The following is a 19,484-nucleotide window of genomic DNA, read 5'->3' on the forward strand; positions in this document are numbered from 1 at the left end:
ACATTTTGCCCAGCTAGGACTGTTTGGAGCGTCCTGAGGCCGCTCCTTGAGGGGGGGGTACTGTCAGAAATGGACTGGCCAGCAATGGTGGGACTCACCTGCCTTATGGGCTGCAGTACCAGGGCTGGCCAGCGGGTGCTCCCAGCAATCAGAGACTCAACCTTGCAGCCAGCCAAACACCTGAAACTGCTTATACTGGTGTATTTAAGGGATGGCCAGACCTGCAGACTCTGTCTTGGTGTGTGTTTTTCCTGGGCCCTGTATCCTGTTCCTGCACCCTGTTCCTGTCTTGTTGCTGACCCTGCCTGATCTGGACCTCTGCTGACTTCTCCTGCTCTGACCCCGGCTCGTTCTTTCCAACCAATACCATCCTGCCAGTATCCAAACCGGTGAGTCTGCCGTCTGAGAACCTGCCTTCCGTGGTTCAGCCTGGTGCCTCGGCACCCGCACTTCAGCCTGAGGTCTGTACCCAGCCTGATGCCTGTACCCAGCCTGATGCCTGTACCCAGCCTGATGCCTCTACTCAGCCTGATGCCTCTACTCAGCCTGATGCCTCTACTCAGCCTGAAGCCTCCACTCAGCCTGAAGCCTCTACTCTGCCTGATGCCTCTACTCAGCCTGATGCCTCCATTCAGCCTGATGCCTCTACCCAGCATGATGAACTGATCCAGCCTGATGATCCTATTAGGCCAGTTGACTCGATGCCCGCTGTTGATCCAGACGATCCGGTACCTGATCCGGTGCCCGCTGTCGTGCCAATTGACTCAGAGCCCGCTGTCGTGCCTGGTGACTCGGTGCCCACTGCCTTGCCAGATGACGCGGTGCCCGCTGGCGAGCCAAATGACCTGATGCCTGGTGACCCAGTGCCCGCTGTCATACCTGGTGACCCGATGCCCGCTGTCGAGCCAGACAATCCGGTACCTGATGACCCGGTGCCCGCTTTCGTGCCAATTGACTCAGAGCCCACTGTCGTGCCTGGTGACTTGGTGCCCACTGCCTTGCCAGATGACGTGGAGCCCGCTGTCGAGCCAAATGACCTGATGCCTGGTGACCCGATGCCCGCTGTCCAGCCAGACGATCCATTGTCTGACCCAGTGCCAGCGGTCATGCCAGTTGACTCGGAGCCCACTGTCGTGCCTGGTGACTCGGTGCCTGTCGCTCCACCTGGGGGTCCGGCGCCCGCCGCTCCGCCTGGGGGCCCGAGACCTGTCGCTCCGCCTGGGGGTCTGGCGCCCGCCGCTCCGCCTGGAGGCCTGAGACCTGTCGCTCCGCCTGGGGGTCCGGCGCCCGCCTGGGGGCCCGAGACCTGTCGCTCCGCCTGGGGGTCCGATGCCTGTTGCCCCGCCTGGGGGCCCGATGCCTGTCGCCCCGCCTGGGGGCCCAATGCCTGTTGCCCCGCCTATGGGCCCGATGCCCGTCACCCCGCCTGGGGGCCCGATGCCCGTCACCCCACCTGGGGGCCCGATGCCTGCTGCTCCGCCTGGGGGCCCGCCGCCCCACCTGGGGGCCCGATGCCCGTCGCCCCGCCTGGGGGCCCGATGCCCATCGCCCCACCTGGGGGCCCGATGCCTGCTGCTCCGCCTGGGGGCCCGGTTCCTGCTGCTCCGCCTGGGGGCCCGGTGCCTGCTGCTCCACCTGGGGGCCCGGTGCCTGCTGCTCCGCCTGGGGGCCCGCTGCCTGCTGCTTCGCCTGGTGATCCGATGTGCCTCTGCCCGGAGTCCAGCCCGATGTACCTCTGCCCGGAGTCCAACCCGATGTGCCTCTGCCCGGAGTCCAGCCCGATGTGCCTCAGCCCGGAGTCCAGCCCGATGTGCCTCTGCCCGGAGTCCAGCCCGATGTGCCTCTGCCCGGTGTGCCTCTGCCCGATGTGCCTCTGCCCGGAGTCCTGCCCGGTGTGCCGCTGCCCAGAGTCCTGCCCGGTGTGCCAGTCTTTGATATCCCGCCAGTTACCAGACCCGGGCGGTGGAACATTTTGCCCAGCTAGGACTGTTTGGAGCGTCCTGAGGCCGCTCCTTGAGGGGGGGGTACTGTCAGGAATGGACTGGCCAGCAATGGTGGGACTCACCTGCCTTATGGGCTGCAGTACCAGGGCTGGCCAGCGGGTGCTCCCAGCAATCAGAGACTCAACCTTGCAGCCAGCCAAACACCTGAAACTGCTTATACTGGTGTATTTAAGGGATGGCCAGACCTGCAGACTCTGTCTTGGTGTGTGTTTTTCCTGGGCCCTGTATCCTGTTCCTGCACCCTGTTCCTGTCTTGTTGCTGTCCCTGCCTGATCTGGACCTCTGCTGACTTCTCCTGCTCTGACCCCGGCTCGTTCCTGACCATCCCTCTGCCTGACCCTCTGTACCACGCTGCCCGCTACCTGCTGAACCTGGCTTGTGACCCCGACCATTCTCCGCTTGCTCCCCCTGTACCTACTTGCCCGATTGATATTGACCCGGCCTGCCTGACGACGCTTGCATTGTATGTACTGTTATCTGTGGGTGGTCGGTTTGGTTTGTTTGCACTGTGTTATGTTTTAGTATTGCACTGCGTTTATGTTTGTATTGTTAGTGTTAATAAATTATATTGTTTATAACATATCTGAAGTCTGCGTTTCCCTGCGTCAGTCACACACCTCTGGTCATACCCGGGAGCCCTGACAACCTCTGTCATTGCCAACAAAGGATATATAACAAAATATTGAGATGAACTTTTGATATTGACCAAATACTTATTTTCCACCATAATTTGCAAATCAATTCTTTCCAAATAAGCCAATGTGATTGTCTGGATTTTTTTCTCATTTTGTATCTCATAGTTGAGGTCTACCTATAATGCCAATTACAGGCCTCTCTCATCTTTTTAAGAGGGAGAACTTGCACAATTGGTGGCTGACTAAATACTTTTTTGCCCCACTGTACATATATCTGCAATAATGACAAGCACCACAACAGAAAGTACCTTTGAGTCTGCACTGATCTCCAAGATTGTCACCCTTGTATTCACTTTGTATAATGCAATCTTTTATAGACGTGGCCTTTCTAAAAGTGATAAAAGGGGTGGGAGGAACGAATTTACCTATCAGAGGATCTAAAGTTAATAAATGTCAATATTTTTGGAGGATAGTTCTAATTTGGTTGTGTTGATTAGAGAATTTCATGATAATCCTGGTCTGACCATCTAGTGCTTTTTTTTTTAGGATCTTTATAGAGAAGATCATTTCTCAGATTACTACAGGCATGTTTATAAGCTTTCTTTAAGCAAGACTTGGTGTATCCTCTCTCCGACAGTCTGTTACAGAGTGCCTCTGCCTCCTCCTTGAAGGCTTGCTCATCAGAGCAATTCCTCCTTGTTCACAAATACTGACTATAGGGAATGGATGAGATCAGTGCCTTAGAAGAAAACTAGAAACATGCAATACAGTATACCAGCCGCAGGTTTATGGTATAGTCTACTGGCCAGACTACCATCAACTTTTACTTGAATACTGAATTCCAGGAAAAAGTAACTTCCTTTTTGTCATAAGTCATAGTAAATGTGAGATTAAATTAATTTGTGCTCATTCTCTCCAGACAACCACTTAGCAAGTCCTCCGGGCCATCCCACACCATGAGGATATCATCGATGTATCGGCTCCACATACAAATGTGGTCCGTACACACCAATAGATCCTCGATGGCCAAAAACATCTGTTCCCACTCCCCAGGTACAGGTTCGCGTATGATGGGGCACAAGAGGTCCCCATTACTACCCCCTGCACCTGGAAGTAGTGGTATTCATTGAACATAAATACATTATGCTGAAGAATTAATTCTAATGCTGAAACAATAAATTCATTGTGGGCCCACTCTTGGTGCTTTCTCTGTGGTAGGATGTGTTGAATTGCTGCTACTCCCCTGTCATGGGGAATGGAGGCATTTAATGCTTCTACATCTATCGTGACAAGAAGAGCCCCTTTGGGTATATGTACATTGTCAATAATTTTCAATAGATGTATAGTACCCTTTACATATGAAGGAAGACTTGCTACATGAGGTTCTGAAATGTTCATTGACCAATTGGCTTAGATTTTGAGTTAAGGCTCCATTGCCAGATATTATTGGTTTCACTGGGGGATTATCTACTTTCTTGTGACTTTTTGGAAGAAATTAAAAATTTGAAATCCTTGGGAAACTAGATTCAATAAAATCCCAAGTAATTTTGGTAATAATGCTATTCAGAAATGCACTATCAACCAACTCATAAAATTGATTATTGAATTTGTCAATCACATCTGATGTGATTAGGCGATACCAATCTCTATTGGAAAGAATCTTATTACACATATTGACATATTGGTCATTGTTCATTATGACAATGTTGCCTCCTTTGTCAGAAGGTTTAATGACAAGATAAGTATTGGCCGCTAAACATTTCAAGGCCTGTTTTTCACTGGAGTTTAAATAGTTTTTCCTTTCTGATTGATTTTTAATTTTTCAATTTCCCCACACACCAATTTCAAAAAGGCTTCTACATGATAATTGGAGCTTGGAGGAGGGAACAGGTCCGATTTTTTTCTTTAATGTGGATGGATATGTAGAAGATTGTTGCTCATCTGAATCAATTTGTTGGAGAAGTTGGGTAATATTAGTATGATCAATCAGATCTCAGGGGTCATTCTCCTCCAATAAGGACTGAAGATCATCCAGAACATTTTGATCCTCCCTATTAAGGGGCATATTCCTAGATTTATTGTACATACAAGCAAGTCCTGGGCCATAGCTTGATCCAGCAGCAGGCTAAGGCATATTTTGAACTTGAAATGTGTTGCCTTGTGTCAGCAATTGGTAAGGGTTAATGTCATGGCAAAATCTATTTTGTAAGTATTGTGAAGAGTTATTTACATCATTAACTGATTGGGCTTGTGACTTTTTTTGGAAAAACATGACTACACGCATGACCTCCACCTGCATTTCACACACAAGAGTAGGATCAATGTGATCCATTTGTGATATCAGATATTTGCCAAATAAACAGTTTGCACCCAGGTACCTTTCCTGGATCTCTATCAGATTTTTAACCACATCAACAAATTGCTGATCACTATTTTTATTTTTAGATTTTCTTTTGTTGAGTTGTTGACTCTGGCTCTGGGGGTGGGACTGACGTGTCCTATCCTCATCTTCAAAAAGTAGTTGGGACTCCTCAGGAATTTCAGTATCATCAAGTTCTTCATCACTTTCTGGGTCCAGGTTGCTTTCGGTCCTTTAAAAATAAAAAAAAACAAACTCTCAAAAACCTATATTCCTTGAGATCTATATATGTAGTGTTAAGTTAACTTACTCTCTCAGTTCAGGCTTCAGAAAAAATAGTTCCTGGTAATGGCAGTAAATTCTCTTTGATGCTCTTCTGCTTGAACCACTTCTGACAATGTTCTGCTTTTTTAATTATCTTCGAACATTGTCCCGCATTGTTTTTCATCTGATTTTCAGAGCTTTAACAGTAATGATAAAATTTTATTTTTTTTATAGATATCTGGCTACAGAAAAGATACACATCCCTTCATTATGAATTTCTAACTGGAATATCTACAATCAGTGACATAGTGAAGAAAACCTGTGATGATATATGGAATGAATTAAATTAATCTTTCATGTCAATTCCAACAAAACAACAATGGGAAGAAATGGTGCTGTTATTATGGAAGAAAACCAACTTTCCGAACTTCCTGGAAGCAATTGATGGCAAACATATTAAATTAGTAAAACTCTATGACAGTGGAAGCTGTTATTTTAACTATAAGACATTTTTTCAATAATGCTGATGGCTGTTGCAGATGCAGACTATTAGCTTGTTTTTGTTGACATTGGAACATTTGGTAGCTATGCACACTCCACTGTCTTCCATCATTCTTCCAGCATTCTAAATTTGGAAAGCGTCTAGCTCAGAATCAACTTGATTTTTCTGACAACGCACCATTACCTGATACAGATAGTCCTGATATGCCATTTGTATTTGTTGCCAACAAGGCTTTTGCTATTGGAGAACATTTGATGAAGCCATACTCCCAGAGGAATCTCAATCCCCAAAAGAGAATATTTAATTATCGTCTCTGCCAGGCAGGAAGACTGGTGGAATATGCATTTGGCATTTTTGCCAACAAATGGCAAATTTTCCATAATCCAATTAATTTAAAGGTTGTGAATTCCTGTAAAGTTGTGAAGGCAGCATGTGTCCTTCATAATTTGACCAGAGAAAAAGATGGAGTAAATTTTGAGGTCGCATTATCCCACAACTTAAAACACACCTGTCGATTGGCCTCATGTCCGTGGTCCAAGAGTGGATTTGACAATAAGGGATCAATTTGCTGATTATTTTTTGAGCCCTGCTAGTGAAGTAAGTTGGCAAAGAGACACGATTTAAGTTTGTCTATGTTTGTATGCATTCTGATTAGTTAAAATAATAAAAATGTGTGACTACCTAACAGTTAAGATTTTTGCCTCTGTCTTTTATTAAAGTGGTAAATAAAAATAATGCATTTAAAATAATAAGAACACTAATTGTAACATTACAGTTGTGTTCAAAATAATAGCAATCAGACATCACTAACCGGATCACTGTTTTTGGTAGAAATGATATTTCTACATGGCAAATAATTTACTAGCAGGTGTAGTAGAGTAATAGAAATCCAACAGACCCAACAGTCATGACATGCATGCTGCTGATTCTGTGTAATTGAATCACTAATTGAAAGGGGCATGTTCAAAATAATAGCAGTGTGGAGTTCTATTAGTGAGGTCATTCATTCTTTGAAAAACAGGTGGCAATTATTGCCCTTATTTAAGGAAGGAAGGCAGCAAATGTTGTACATGCTGGTTACAGTGCATTTCTCTCTGAAATTCAGAGGAAAATGGATCGTTCCAGACATTGTTCAGAAGAACAGCGTACCTTGATTAAAAAGTTGATTGGAGAGGGGAAAACATATAAAGAAGTGCAGAAAATGATAGGCTTCTCAGCTAAAACGATCGCAAATGCTTTAAAATGGCAACCAAAACCTGAAAGACGTGGAAGAAAGCGAAAAACTACCATTCAAATGGATAGAAGAACAGCCAAAATAGCAAGGACTCAGCCAACAATCAGCTCCAGGAAGATCAAAGAAGGTGTAAAGTTACTTGTGAGTACTGTTACAATTAGAAGACGCCTATGTGAAGCCAAGCTATCTGCAAGAAGCCCCCGCAAAGTCCCACTGTTGAAAAAAAGACGTGCTGAAGAGGTTACAAAGCACACACAGATGTACAGCAGTTCTCAGAAACAGTGCTTATACAACTAAATATTCATTAAGTGATTCAAAGGAAAGCAAAATCTTCAAACATTTTTCAGTTTATATAGTGAATGTTTGAGTTTGTAAAGAAGAATACAAACACTGCTATTTTTTTGAACAGTCTAATATTCACTTTTCTTCAAATTTTTTTAGAGGAACAACACAAATTTGATATATTTTTCTTCATGTTTTGATTTGGAATAGAATGTGTAGTGTTCCCAATGCATTTGTGTGTATGGAAATAAAAGCTATTAGAAGGATTTTGAGCTTTATTCACTTTTTTTCAACACACTGCTATTATTTTGAACACAACTGTAATCCCTGCATTATTCTAATCCTAATCTCAATATGCTATCCCTACACTAAACTAATCCTCTATCTCTGCATTATGCTAATCCTAATCCCAATACCATATTTCTGAACTAAACTAATCCTAATCCCAATACCCTATCCCTACACTATGCTAATACTAATTCCAAATACCCTCTCCATATACTATGCTAATCCTAATCCCAATGCCCTATACCTACACTGTACCCTCACCCTGGCACTTACTTTTTTTCCTCTTCTTTACTTCTGTGAAGATAACTCCAATCCAGGATGTGCTAGCTTGCTCTTTCCTCTCATGCTTTTGTTTTCTTGGGCCTGTTGGTATAGTTGGAATGATTGATATCCCACAGCTCTGGATGCATGAGAACAGAGTGAATAAATTCTTCAGGCTCGAACCTCATAGTTCTAGGATGTCACTCCTTCAGCTCTGGCCTGTCTCATTTCTGTGGTTCTGTCTCCATCAATTCTGCCTTCTCTTTCTCCCTCCATGCTATTTCTTATTCTTCTCCCTGTCAACATGGTTTTCTGATATCCCAACATGCAACGCTATACCCTGGACATGTGACTGTATAAAGACCTTCCCATAGTTGCGGTGCATCTTTGATGCAGTTCCCATTCATTTCAATGGGGAGGTTCGTTTTTTTTTTAGTGACCAAATATGCCCCAAAAATGCGACAAGCAAGATTTTTTTACAGTGCAACGAATCAGTGTAAACACATACATAGAGATAACAGGGAAGCAATTCGCTTTTCCTCCACTTTTTTCTTGCAAAAGCGCTTCAGAAACTCCTCAGTGTGAAAGCTGTCTTACACATAGGCGTTTTGTCATGAAGTTTTGATATTAACCAGTGTGAAAATAGCCCTATTTTTTTAGTTTTGGGAGTATTTTGAGTAAGTGTTTTTGCAGCGTTTTTCAGCTTGTTTTTTCCCATGTTCTTTGTTTATGTATCCAAATGAAACCTCACAAGATCCTCTTCTTTCTGGTTCTGTCAAGTGTTTGTTTCCTACCATGTGGTTGCCCCCTGTGTTCTGCAGCTCTTCAAGATGTTTGCCAAACAGGCTTTCCTGACATGTGCAGCAGCTGCATTATTTATGCTTGAGGAGGAAGAGAGGGAAAAGAAGAGAATGTACTAGGTCAATTCCATTATCGCAAAGCCATGTTTAATGATCTCCATAAGCATGAGAAGAAATTCTTTGCATATACACAAATGTCTCATCCAAAGAGCTGTGAGCTGTTGGGTGTTGGTGGAGCAGTTGGTGGTTATTCCTGGCTTTCATTTAACATGGCCAGAGATTCAGCTTCTGCATCCTCCTCAACAGGAGCTTTGGGTTCTGAAATTAGAAAGATACTTTTGAATACCTGCATTCTTTAGAACATTATTCACACTTTCAGATGATGACATCATCATCAGATGGGTGCTTGCTGCCTGACCATTTTGTAACTCTCTACTTGCCTTCTGTAGCATCTTTCAAACTTTTCCACCTTAGTTTTATTAGTTTCACTAAAAAAAAAAAGACAATCTTAGTTTTTCCCTTTTAGGTTCTTAGTAAATGGTCAAACGTCAGCTAGCCTACAATTTGCATTCATGATTGGAAAGTATTGGCCAGTATTTTTAAAAATTCTCTCTACATATTTATTTTTTTACATAATTTTTTTTACATATTTTTTCATTTTACTTTTAATTTTTTGTTATTTCTTCTTATTTTTTCCTTATTTTTTTATTAATAATTTTTTATTTTTTTATATTTTTCTAACTTTTTTCATTTTTTGTGATTTAATTTAATTTTTAGATCACATGTCCCAGAAGACTACGGGGAGGGTGGGAGGACAACGTCCGCTTCCGATCGCCTAGCCGTTCGCAGCGGAAGTGGGAGAAGGTATATGTCAAATTCGGGTACCTGCTTCCCCCTGCTCCTGCCTAGAACCTAGGGCCCTACCCCACAACCAGAACATGGCTGGACATGGCTGGACATGTCTGCAAAATCTACAGCTGAATTTCTGCACAAAACACAGAGGCTACAACCTACAAAACTCAGTAGAAATAATCATATATCTGCAAGAAAGGAAGCTGCAGTGTTGCAAACAAGTGAGCAAGGAAGCAATGCTGGTGAGATTACTTTTTTCTTGTCTCTGGGATGCAGAGTAGCTGGCCCAGTCTGCAAATACACTGCTCAAAAAAATTAAAGGAATACTTTGAAAACACATCAGATTTCAATGGGGAAACATCTCCTGCTGGATATCTATACTGATATGGACTGGGTAATGTGTTAAGAATGTAAGGTTGCCCCATTGTTTGATGAAAATGATCAACCTACAGAGGACTAAATTCAAAGACACCCCAAAAATCAAAGTGAAAAAATTATGCTGCAGTCTAGTCCATTTTGCTGACATTTCATTGCAGCAACTCAAAATGGTACTCAGTAGTTTGTATCACCCCACGTGCTTGTATGCATACCTGACAACATCGAGGCATGCTTCTAATTAGACAATGGTGTTCTGGGGTATTTCCTCCCAGATCTGGACCAGGACATCACTGAGCTCCTGGACAGTCTGAGGTGCAACCTGGTAGCGTCAGATGGACCGAAACATGATATCCCAGAGGTGTTCTACTGGATTTAGGTCAGATGAGCGTGGGGGCCATTCAATGGTATCAATTCCTTCATTCTCCAGGAACTGCCTGCATACTCTGGCCACATGAGGCCAGCAATTGTTGTGCACCAGGACCCACTACACCAGTGTAGGGTCTGACAAAGGGTCCAAGGATTTCATCCCAATACCTAATGGCAATCAGGGTGTCATTGTCTAGCCTGTAGAGGTCTGCGCGTCCCTCCATGGATATACCTCCCCAGACCATCACTGACCCACCACCAAAACGGTCATGGTGAACAATGTTACAGGCAGCATAACGTTCTCCACGGCTTCTCCAGACCCTTTCACATCTGTCACATGTGCACAGGATGAACCTGCTCTCATCTGTAAAAAGCAAAGGGCGCCAGTGGTGTTCAATGGCCAATTCTGGTGTTCAATGGCAATTAACAACCCCCCCCCCCCCACTACTTAACTGACTAGATCAACATCCCAGGAGTTTAATTGTCTTGATTCTATACCTTGATTAAAGTGTTTTTTTGAGCAATGTATTTTGAATGAGATGTTTTCCCAGGCCTGGTTCTTCTGATTCATTTTTTATATTGGGGGTGCTTGGTGTCATAGATGCATGGGTGGACCCACACCAGAGCAATGAAGCTCTCTGGCTCTAAGATAGGATGTGCTGTTCTCAGTCTTGTTCGTCAGAAAGGGGTGGAGCGCAGGTGATTATGGGCAGAGATCAACTGTGTGCCTGGAAAACATCACAAACAGTTTGTAAAATGCTCATGTTGTGCATTTTCTGGCTTTTTTATTAAATCCTAGTGGGCCAAAAAAGAAGCTCATGTACTTACTTTTGGAGAAACACTCAGATGTGAACAGGGACCATTGAAATGAATGGGATTCTGTTTGTTGAGCATTTAACAGCTACAAACTTCAAGCTGAAAAATAACTAGGGTGTGAACAAGGCCTTAGTGTTCATTAAACTTCTTTTGAATTTGTTTTGCATTGTGAATGGGGGTTTCTATCCTAGAATTTTTATACATCTAGAGGAAACAGTATTTGCACCATAGAATGCACCTGTTTCTCTAAAATGCTTTCTGTTCCTTGCTCAGTTTACAGCCTTCCATGGATATCATCAAACCCAGGTGGCTTCCACAAGCTATCCTGCCATATAGATTCCTCAGCATTCCTTATAGTTGGCAACAATCATCTTGGCTCAGAGGCCTTGGGCAGTCTTCAGACACAAACCCATCTATATGTAAGAAACAGGTGAACAATAGCTCATCAGATGACATAACCTCTTTTCCATTCCTCAGGTGTACAAGCTTTTTGTACACTGGGCGTTGTAAGAACCCCTGTCAATGATAAATGGTTTGTCTCACCTCTCCAACTGCTACATCTGCAGGACAGCTTATATTGTTAAAAAAACAGCCGACTTACTGGCCATATCACCAGGTGAAAATTATAGAAAAAAAAAGCCTAAAAAAGAAATGTAATGCAGCCTCCACACCTAAGAATTGGTAAGCTACAATATAATAAATGTTTTCTTTTGGGTTAATACCACTTTAAAGGATAAGTTCACCTTTGGCAATATGTTACATGTTCCACCTGTTTTTAAGGTGGAACATGTTACATGTTCCCATAGCTGCAGCCGTGGGGCTCCACCCACACACCCATCTCATTCATTCACAGTGTACTGTGAATGAATGAACTACAAGTCCTGACAGCCTTAGCGGATGTTGGCTTATAGTTCTCAATGAACTACCATGGTGCTTTGGAGCGTCATGGTGGATCATTGATTCTTCCTGTCAGTATATATGCTTGCCGGTACAGGCAGATATGCGGACAAGCAGATGTACTGGCAGGTCTGCAGGAGACCTGCGTGGCACCAGTGATCTGCTGATCACTGGTCTAATGCTCTACAGGCTCCTGCAACCAAAAATAATAAATACCTGCAAAAAAATGTGCATTTTTTATTTTTGGCCAAAAGTGAACATATGCTTTAAGCTTTTCAGAAGATTGTGACATACAGATTTTGCAGAGGTTGAATCGCAGGAAGGCAAAAAAGAGGTTTCTTGGGAGCTATTAGTTGTATAGCATACAATTACAGTGAACTAGTGCCCAGACCATGTACAGTATAAAGTATATACAGGTGAAACTCGAAAAATTAGAATATCGTGCAAAAGTTCATTTATTTCAGTAATGCAACTTAAAAGGTGAAACTAATATATGAGATAGACTCATTACATGCAAAGCAAGATAGTTCAAGCCATGATTTGTCATAATTGTGATGATTATGGCTTACAGCTCATGAAAACCCCAAATCCACAATCTCAGAAAATTAGATTACATGCAATCAATAAAACAAGGATTGTACATAGAACAATATCGGACCTCTGAAAAGTATAGGCATGCATATGTACTCAGTACTTGGTTTGGGCCCCTTTTGCAGCAATTGCTGCCTGAATGCGGCGTGGCATGGAAGCTATCAGCCTGTGGCACTGCTGAGGTGTTATGGAAGACCAGGATGCTTCAATAGTGGCCTTCAGCTCTTCTGCATTGTTCGGTCTCATGTCTCTCATCTTTCTCTTTGCAATGCCCCATAGATTCTCAGGTCAGGCAAGTTTGCTGACCAATCAAGCACAGTAATCCCATGGTCATTGAACCAGGTTTTGGTGCTTTTGGCAGTGTGGGCAGGTACCAAGTCCTGCTGGAAAATGAAGTCACCATCCCCATAAAGCTCGTCTGCGGAAGGAAGCATGAAGTGCTCCAAAATCTCCTGGTAGACGGCTGCGCTGACCCTGGACTTAATGAAGCACAGTGGACCAACATCAGCAAATGACATGGCTCCCCAAATCAACACAGACTGTGGAAACTTCACACTGGACTTCAAGCATCTTGCAGTGTGTGCCTCTCCATTCTTCCTCCATACTCTGGGTTCTTGGTTTCCAAATGAGATGCAAAAGTTGCTCTCATCAGAAAAGAGGACTTTGGACCACTGAGCAACAGACCAGGTCTGTTTTTCGTTAGCCCAGGTAAAACGCTTCTGAAGTTATTTCAGGAGCGGCTTCACAAGAGGAATACGACATTTGAAGCTCATGTCCAGGATCTGTCTGTGTGTGGTGGGTCTTGATGCACTGACTCCAGCCTCAGTCCACTCCTTGTGAAAGTCCCCAACACTTTTGAATGGCCGTTTCCTGACAATCCTCTCCAGGCTGCGGTCATCCCTGCTGCTTGTGCACCTTTTTTCTTCCACACCTTTCCCTTCCACATAACTTTCTATTAATGTGCTTTGATACAGCACTTTGGGAACATCCAACTTCTTTTGCAATTACCTTTAGAGGCTTTCCCTCCTTATGGAGGGTGTCAATGATGCTTTTCTGCACAACTGTCAGGTCAGCAGTCTTTCCCATGATTGCGATTCCTACTGAACCAGAATGAGAGACCATTTAAAGGCTCAGGAACCCTTTGCAGGTGTTATGGCTTAATTAGCTGATTAGAGTGGGACACTTTGAGCCGAGAATGTTACACCTTTTCACAATATTCTAATTTTCTGAGATTGTGGATTTGGGGTTTTCATGAGCTGTAAGCCATAATCATCACAATTATGACAAATCATAGCTTGAACTATCTTGCTTTGCCTTTAATGAGTCTATCTCATATATTAGTTTCACCTTTTAAGTTGCATTACTGAAATAAATGAACTTTTGCACAATATTCTAATTTTTCGAGTTTCACCTGTACAAGTTTTAAATAGGAAGTAAAAAACACTTTAAAACAAGGCCTCATTACCTCTCTAGATATAGAGACTGTGGCAAAATCTGTCTTCAAGGGCACAGAAATCTTACTTTTTTGAGGACAGGGTCACATTAGAACACATGAGGATTCCAGCTTTTACAGCCCTTTGATTTAAATGGGCTGCAAACAGATGGGAATGCACAAAACGTAGTGCAGATGCTACTTTTGCAAATCAAAACCATTCACTATAATGATGGATTATAATGTACAGTATATGGCTTGGGTGAATAAGCATAGCACATTTTCTTTTACATCTTTAGCTATATTATCTTTAGCCTAAAGTGCAACTCTATTGGTTGTTGCTTCAAAACACATACTGAAAGTGGAACTTTACTCAGAAAATTTAATTCTGCTAGATCACTTCAGGCTGGCCCCTTTTGCAGGTATAGCTATATAAAACTTTAAAAAGAAGTGTGTATACAGTTTCAAATCCAGTAATACACTATCTCACCCCACTCTGCGCATTCCAAGTTGCACTCTATTTTATAGCACTGTGCTGAAACTGTACAGGCCAATCTGCTGACAACCTAAAGATTTACTGCTGCTAAGGGCTGCAGAGAAAGGCAGTCGCCAGCAAGAAGAAACAGGAACAATGCTGGAGGCAATTTATAGCACACACTAAGTTTGGAAGCATAATTATTAATGAGGAATGTATGTTCCTTACTAAGGAATATTTTATATCAAGTTTTTATGGGTAAAGTTCCTCTTTAACACTATACATCCCAAGGGTCTGAATATTAATTTTGATTTGTTTTTTAGACTGTATATTGTTTAAATTGATAGTTCTTCATATGCTTTTTATTCAGGTATTCACAAAGGAATATTCTCAGGGAATCCCGATTCCCCAGTCGCCCTTCAAAAAATAATATCTACAGGATAAAGGTGCATTAGCAAGATCAGGAATTAGTAGATTTATTATTAAATAAACTAATGTAAGGTATTTAACACTTTGTGTGGATCATTTTCCCCAATCTCCACTCTATTACTCAAAATTATTTTGAGTAACAGTCATGAAATAAACAAATAATAATGGTCAGAAAAGGAATGCAGACAGTGCATATTTGAGTGCATCTTTCTATTGATTATTTATTTCAGGTACTTATATAGCGCTGTCAATTTCCGCAGCGCTTTACATATATACAGTTGTGTTCAAAATAATAGCAGTGTGTTGAAAAAAGTGAATAAAGCTCAAAATCTTTCTAATAGCTTTTATTTCCATACACACAAATGCATTGGGAACACTACACATTCTATTCCAAATCAAAAACATGAAGAAAAATATATCAAATTTGTGTTGTTCCTCTAAAAAAATTGAAGAAAAGTGAATATTAGACTGTTCACAAAAATAGCAGTGTTTGTATTCTTCTTTACAAACTCAAACATTCACCATATAAACTGAAAAATGTTTGAAGATTTTGCTTTCCTTTGAATCACTTAATATTTAGTTGTATAAGCACTGTTTCTGAGAACTGCTATACATCTGTGTTGCATGGAGTCAACCAACCTCTGGCACCTGTGAACAGGTATTCCAGCCCAGGATGTTTGGACTACATGCCACAGTTCTTCTCTATTTCTTGGTTTTGCCTCAGAAACTGCATTTTTGATGTCACCCCACAAGTTTTCTATTGGATTAAGATCCGGGGATTGGGCTGGCCACTCCATAACGTCAATCTTGTTGGTCTGAAACCAAGATGTTGCACGTTTACTGGTGTGTTTGGGGTTGTTGTCTTGTTGGAACACCCATTTCAAGGGCATTTCCTCTTCAGCATAAGGCAGCACGACCTCTTCAAGTATTCTGATGTATTCAAACTGATCCATGATCCCTGGTATGCGATAAATAGGCCCAACATCGTAGTATGAGAAACATCCCCATATCATGATGCTTGCGCAACCACACTTCACTGTCTTCACAGTGTACTGTGGCTTGAATTCAGTGTTTGGGGGTCGTCTGACAAACTGTCTCCGGCCACTAGACCCAAAAAGAACAATCTTACTTTCATCAGCCCACAAAATGTTGTGCCATTTCTCTTTTGGCCAGTCAATGTGCTCTTTTGCAAATTGTAACCTCTTCAGCACGTCTTTTTTTCAAGAGTGGGACTTTGCAGGGGCTTCTTGCAGATAGCTTGGCTTCACATAGGCGTCTTCTAATTGTAACAGTACTCACAGGTAACTTTAGACCTTCTTTGATCTTCCTGGAGCTGATTGTTGGCTGAGTCTCTGCCATTTTGGCTATTCTTCTATCCATTCGAATGGTAGTTTTTCCCTTTCTTCCACGTCTTTCAGGTTTTGGTTGCCATTTTAAAGCATTTGCGATCATTTTAGCTGAGCAGCCTATAATTTTCTGCACTTCTTTATATGTTTTCCCCTCTCCAATCAACTTTTTAATCAAGGTACGCTGTTCTTCTGAACAATGTCTGGAACGACCCATTTCCTCAGAATTTCAGAGAGAAATGCACTGTAACCAGCATGTACAACATTTGCTGCCTTCCTTCCTTAAATAAGGGAAATAATCGCCACCTGTTTTTCAAAGAATGAATGACCTTACTAATAGAACTCCACACTGCTATTATTTTGAACATGCCCCTTTCAATTAGTGATTCAATTACACAGAATCATCAGCTTGCATGTCATGACTGTTGGGTCTATTGGATTTCTATTACTCTAATATACCTGCTAGTAAATTATTTGCCATGTAGAAATATAATTTCTACCAAAAACAGTGATTGATTAGGTTAGCAATGTCTGACTGCTATTATTTTGAACACAACTGTGTGTGTATATATATATATATATATATATATATAGTACATTCACATCAGTCCCTAACCCTCAAGGGGTGTACAATCTAAAAGGTCCCTAACTCACATTCATACATACACATACTATGGACAATTTAGACAGAATCCAATTAACCTACTTGCATGTCTTTGGAGTGTGGGAGGAAACCGGAGTACCCGAAGGACACCAACGCAGGCACAGGGAGAACATGCAAACTCCAGGCAGGTGGTGCCGTGGCTGGGATTCAAATCAACGACCCTAGTACTGCCAGGTGGACGTGCTAACCACTAAGCCAATGTGCCACCCAATAATCATTGGAGACATATTGACCCCTTGCAGTGAGCAGTGGAGATGGGTATACTTGGATTAAAGGTCAGTGGAAGAAGTACCTCCTTTCATTTTCAATTAGTGGGAAAAGGGCAATGAGAAGAATGCTTTGTTATATTGGTCATCGATGGCAGAATTCCATGTTACACTGGTAATCGCTAAGGGGGGAAAGCACTGATACATTGGTCATCAGTGGGAAGAATGCCTCTTATTTTGATAGTCATCAGCTGGAATATTGTTCTAATGAGTGGCACTTGTGCTGGAATTATTCAGGAACCGCAAAGCAGGAAGTCTATCCGCCACTGCTCTCTGCTTACGGAACCCCTAGCAACCTCTGGCCTGGAGGATCTCTAGGGATAAAGGCTACCCCAGACTTTGGAAGTGTCGCTGCTGACTTCTTTTGTATTGGCTGTTACTGTGGTTTCTTTTTGGTGTGACACATTATGAATGCATTTTTACTTCTGCTTTATGAATCACTTGCTGTTTCTTTTATTGACAGAAATATGTTGCAAGAATTGGTTTGAAGCATAACCGCACTCAAATATGTAGAGGATTGCAGGAGTTTACTTGAAACAATCCATCAAAACAGACACATACACAGCACTTTTAGGAAAGGAACAGCGTTGACATGTTTGCCTTTACTGCAATTAGTCATAGCCAGACTTGCACCTCCTAATGAGGAATTAGGGGCCAACAGTGAAATGGACCGACCTGGAGCAGTGTAGTTATTATTTTTTTTTACTAAAATTGGTTACTGGTGTCAATTCTGGTTTCCAGAGATTAAAACTGGATACTTTGTAACAAGTTCAGTTGTGTGTTAAACTTGCTGTGATAATTGTCAAAGCTTAAAATATGCTGTATTGCTGAAACTACAATAATAGAACTGCTGCAGTGCTGAGAGCTGCAACCTTTAACTTTTTTTGATAGCTAACAATAAACTTAGTAGCTCCCACTATGCTTATTTTAGAAAAAGCAGATTTTCTTCAAACTGTATGCAGCAAGTATCCCACTAGATGGCAGCAAAGTCCAAAACAAATTCATTCTAAGGCACAAATGTACAGTATGATCTCTGTATAGATGTAAAGTGGGAAGCAGGGCACATTGGTGGACGATGCTGTGGAAGTATGACAGTCAATGATGGATGATGTATAGGAAAACTGGTACTGAGCAGCACTTCTAAAGAATGGAAGCAAATTCTGTGCAGAAGATGAAACAGGAAGGAGCTTCTAATTGCAGTATTCCTAGATCAACTTTTAGCCAGTTGCCGCCCGGTCACCATCTAGCTTTAACAGCTCTTCCCTCCCTCCGGGTGGACGCCATATGGCATCCTTTCCGGTACGCGCATTGCCAAGATCCTCCTCACACCATGAGACCACACAGCAGGACTGCAGCAAGGAGCACACCACAGACCCCAGACTCAAGGCATTCCCTGTACCCTGGTGAGTCCTCTCCACCCCTGTCTCCCACCAAAAGCAGCCCTGCTAAGTCCAGACCTAGGCTGGACACAGAAAATCCTCCTATCTCTCAGCCTTCCTATTCTGCACTTAATTCTGCTATATCTGTTCCATCCTTAATAGAAAATTTTCCTGTTTCAGACCAACCTATCACTGAACTGTCTATGAAAAGTATGCTTCTCTCACTGCGACAAACTTTACATGATGACCTGACGACGACGCTATCACAAAGCTATCCCGCTTTCATCCGCGATACAATAACATGACAAACGTATCCGCCATATTGAAAGTAAAATGGGAGAAATGTTCGCCACCCATAACGACCTCATAGGTGCATACATTGACCAAAGCACCGACATACAACAAATTAACCTTAAACTAGCGGATCTAGAAGACCGCTCAAGGCGGAACATCAAATTCCGCGGAATCCCAGAAACCATTAATTCGGACGCCATAGTACCGTACTTACAAACATACATGAAAAACCTCATCCCCTCCTTATCAGATGTGGAACTCGCTATAGACCGTGCACACAGGTTACCTAAACCGTCGTTCCTATCGGCTGCAGTACCTAGGGACATACTGGCACGCATCCACTTCTACCATGTAAAAGAAAAAATTATGATTGCCGCGAGAAACACTGCATCATTACCACCAGACCAAGCAAGTATAAAATTATTTGCAGATCTATCTAAAGCCACACTTCTCAACCGCAAGAAGCTTGTTACTATTACAAAAGCGTTGCAGAACCACGGAATTAGTTACCAATGGGGCTTCCCCACAAAGCTCATTGTTAAACAAGGAAGGCTCTTTACGATTAAATCCCTTGAGGCAGGCATTGATCTCCTGAAAGCCTGGAATATCCTACCCGCAGAATCTCACTAACCCGCCTCCAACCATATTCAGCGCATGGAAGCTGAGTAGTC

At 42.6% G+C, this 19,484-nt stretch overlaps 1 pseudogene; it reads left to right on the plus strand.

Annotated features, from left to right (window-relative positions):
• The first annotated feature begins 5,553 nt into the window (after positions 1-5,553).
• Positions 5,554-6,241, plus strand: LOC149473791 (uncharacterized; annotated as a pseudogene).
• The last annotated feature ends 13,243 nt before the right edge of the window (positions 6,242-19,484 follow it).

This window comes from Staurois parvus, unplaced genomic scaffold (assembly GCF_062004578.1).
Source record: "Staurois parvus isolate SC_StPar_1 unplaced genomic scaffold, SC_StPar_1.0 ptg000011l, whole genome shotgun sequence".
NCBI classification, from domain to species: Eukaryota; Metazoa; Chordata; class Amphibia; order Anura; family Ranidae; genus Staurois; species Staurois parvus.